The following is a 4,079-nucleotide window of genomic DNA, read 5'->3' on the forward strand; positions in this document are numbered from 1 at the left end:
CTTGTCGCTAAACTGCCGGGCTTGACTGGTAATGAGAATAGCAGCTTGATGCTGCACTCAGTGCCTATTAAGTCTAAAGGGCCTAATTCATATGGGCAAGGCAGTTTGGGTGGTGAGGAGGCTGTTGAGTGCAAGGAATCTTCTGCTATGAAGGGTGGTGTAGTCATGGCAGCCTCATGTGGTTTTGGTACTAGTCTCGGCTCAATAAGCCAACCTCATGGTGTTGGCAGTAATATATGTGGTCTTTGCGTTGCTAGTTCGAGGCCTGACAAGCGGAATGGAGAGAGGACACAAAGTGTGGAATCTTTTGGCATGCAATCTATAACACATGCTGACGGATTGCATGCTTTGAGTCCGGTTTCTTTTGGTCGTTATGGAGGGGGAAGCAAGGCTTCGGTGGGTTGTACCGAGACCTTGCCCAATCCCAATTGTCTATCACATAATCTTTGTTTGATTTTTGGGTGGAAATGCCCCTTTTTGATAGACAGTAAGCTGGGTTTGGTGCCTAATGTTGGCATGGTCCATGGACGACAATTGAGCTCAACATTCGACCACATGCCAACATTAGACCCCATGACACTTCTTAACAGCTTGGCTCTTGATCAAGCTACGGAACCTTGTGCAAATGAGGCCATTAAACAGGTTGGTCAGGACACACCCACATTGGCCTATAGCACAATTGTGCACTCCGAGCTATTGGGCAAGGAGGGCCGAAACACTGTTACGGAAAATGGTGGGGCTGGCCGAGAGACTCAAGAAGATGGAGCATTGCTTACCGGTTCTACAAAGGCCTCTTTGCCGGAGGTTAACCATACGGCAACATGTAATGTTTGTGCTCCCCTTTCTTTTGGTTTCAATCTAAGTGTGGGGAATGTACAAGAGGCATCAGTTATGCACCCTAATCGGCAAGCCCAAGTCGGGCAAGCTGGTCATAGGGCTCATGGGGGTGATCCTAATCGGCTAGTCACTTTAGACAATGCTGGTCATAGGTCCCATGAAGATGTTAATTCGAGTACATCAACCACACTTAGAGTTTTGTCCATGCCTTTGAATGTTCCACAAGGGGATGCTATTGGGGGCAAGCAAAACACAATGCCAACCCCCAATAACATCCCTAACCTGAGACATGACACCACTGTAGGTGGTTTGCATGTCTCGGGTTCTACCGTGTCCAATGCTTGGACACGGCTCGCTGCTATTCACGCTAAGAATGCCACCCCAATGGGGGCATCATGCTTGGAAACTACGGCCCAGGTAGGTAGCTCTGCATTGGCCGTGAGCTCATGTACGCTTCCTTCCTTTGCTAGTCTTTTTGCTTCTACGGGTCTGCCAGCTGAAGGTGTTAATGCGGGCCATGCCCCGGGACTTTTTATCCCGGATAAAATGGTTGAATCTTATGAAGGGGAGGCCTGCATCACCTTTGAGGATACGGAGGTGCAACAGATGAATAAAATAGGGGAAACCCTACTTATTGGAAAATTTTCGTATTGCAGGCCCGTACTTTCCGTTATAAGAGAACACTTTGCCAAACATTTGAAGTTGAAAGGAATGGTGAGTGTTGGCTTAGTGGACCCACGACACGTGTCTCTCGCATTTTCTAACCCGGAAGATTGCATTAACACGCTAGTCAAGGGTCAGATTCTCTTTAACGGGAAGTGCCCGATGAGGCTCTTTAGGTGGACAATGGACTTTGACACGAGGTTTGAGACGTCCTTGGCCCCGGTGTGGGTGCTACTGCCTAATCTTAAGGCCAATTGCTTCTCAGAACCTTGTCTTAAACAAATTGTCAAACCTATTGGCAAGTTTTTACAGGTGGACACGCCTACGGCTAAGTTCACCCGGCCTAATGTGGCTAGGGTGAAAGTTGAGATTAATTTGTTGAAACCCCTATGCCGCAAGATGTTTATCCAATTAGGGACTGCGCGCCCGGATCAGGAGGCCGTGGGGTTTTGGCAAATGATTGAGTATGAGCGTGTCCCCCCGTACTGTTTAAATTGCAGAAAGCAAGGTCATGTGGCTAGCAGTTGTCGAGTCTTTGGTGGTGGGGCACGTTCTCCACGCACTACGGCATCACAAATGCCAGCGTCAATGGCTGATGCTGGCCCACCCCCTAAGGGGGGCGGCCAGGACCGGGGATCAGCTACTGTGTTGGACCAGCGGGACATGACTGCTACTCAGAGAAAAAAACAAAGTAATAAAGAAAAACAGTTAAAAGGTAAGGCCCCGATGGTTGACATTAGTCAGGGGCCAAGTGCTGGTACAGGTAATAAAGTATGGCGGGCCCTACCACCTAGCCGGGCTACCCCGGTACCGGTTAGTAATGGGTTTGCTGTGCTCCAGGATGAGAGTTTAGCCTTTGAGGAGGCTGTTGTGGAGTCATCGGGTGGTGGTGATTCGCCAACTACCCCGATTGCATCACCCGGGATAGGGAATGGCCAGTCTCCTGGTTACTTGTCCACTATCCCGGAGGTTACTGAGTATGTTAGCTCTTCAGGAATGCGGGCGGATCTGCAAAGCCCGCACCAGGTATCTTTCTCTTTTACTCCTACTTCGCATCCTGGTTTCTATGGTCCCCTTGAGTTGGGGACACCGCCCTGTGCCCTCCCGAGTGATACTCTCTGGCTGTCCCAGACACCAGACTCTTCTCCTAAGGCTCCCTGGGGGCCGAGAAGGGAGAGGGACAGGGCGTGGTCAGATTCAGACGTACTGGTGCCGGGTCACGAGCCTGAGGAGTGGGCCCCGGAGTCGGGGTCAGATTCTGACGGCCGGATAGAAGGCGTTGGCCCGGCAAGACGTCGGCTAAGTCACACCAGAAAAGGGGGGGACCCCTCTCGTCCGGATCCGGTTGTTTTATCCATATGAAACTACTCGTCTGGAATGTGAGGGGGGTTTCCTCCCAGGGGTCTGCGTGCAGGATCCGTGTATTGCTGAGAATGCATTCACCTTTTGTATTATGTCTGCTCGAGCCTTTCAGCTCGTCTGATTGGCTTGAGTTTTTCAGAATTCGCTTTATTTTTGATAATGTATTTGCTTCTGATAATAATAAAATTTGGATTTTTTGGAATAATGATTTGGCAGTAACATTCGAGAGTCAGACTGAGCAGTGCGTCACGATTTCTTGTGTACATTCTACGGTTCTCACGCCTTTCTGGCTCTCATTTGTTTATGCCAAAACCAAGGAACGTCTTCGGGACCCGTTGTGGGCTGAGCTGAAAGCTATATTTTCTATGATTCCCGGGGGAGTTCCTTGGTCGGTGGTGGGTGATTTTAATTGCTTGCTAAGTGTGGACGAGAAAAAAGGTGGGCTTCCGTACTCACATCGGAAGACTACTGATTTTCAGGAGTGTGTCAGTGCGTGTGACTTGATTGATGCGGCTTATTACGGTTCCCGTTTCACCTGGTGGAATGGGCGGCGTAAGGACGCGGCTATATGGATGCGTTTGGACCGGTTCGTTTACATCTCTGTGTGGGAATCGGTTTTCATGACATCCGTACGGCATTTATCAAAGTCCACGTCTGACCACACTCCTCTTTTAATGTCTTGTGATTTACTAAGTATGCAGGTGGTACCGAAGCATTTTGTTTTCCTGAACGTGTGGATTAAGCACGAGGATTTTCTAAGGGTGGTGCGTGATAGCTGGCGGGTTCCTGTTGAGGGGGCCCCTATGTTTGTAATCGCCACCAAGTTGAATAGATTTGGTAAGGTTCTGAGTAGGTGGAGCAAGACTGTGTTTGGGGATATCTTTGTGAAGCTCCGTGAATATGAGGAAAGTGTTCAGACCCTTGAAGCTGCCTTACAGCAACACCCGGATGATGAAATTGCGTTGGTTGAATATAAAAAGGGTGTTGCTTTGTTACAAAAACAGATTGCAATTGAGGAAGAATTTTGGCAGCAGAAGGCGCGTATCACCGAGGTTCAGGATGGGGACAGAAACTCCCGGTTCTTTCACTCTGTTGTTAAGGCACGCAGGCGTAAGCTATATATACACAGGGTTAAGGATGGTGACGGCGTGTGGTTGGAAGATAGGCAAGGGATTGCTAATCAGGCAGTCTCTTTCTTTGAGTATATGTTCACCGCA

The sequence above is a fragment of the Ipomoea nil genome, unplaced genomic scaffold, assembly GCF_001879475.1.
Source record: "Ipomoea nil cultivar Tokyo-kokei standard unplaced genomic scaffold, Asagao_1.1 scaffold0482, whole genome shotgun sequence".
Taxonomy (NCBI): Eukaryota; Viridiplantae; Streptophyta; class Magnoliopsida; order Solanales; family Convolvulaceae; genus Ipomoea; species Ipomoea nil.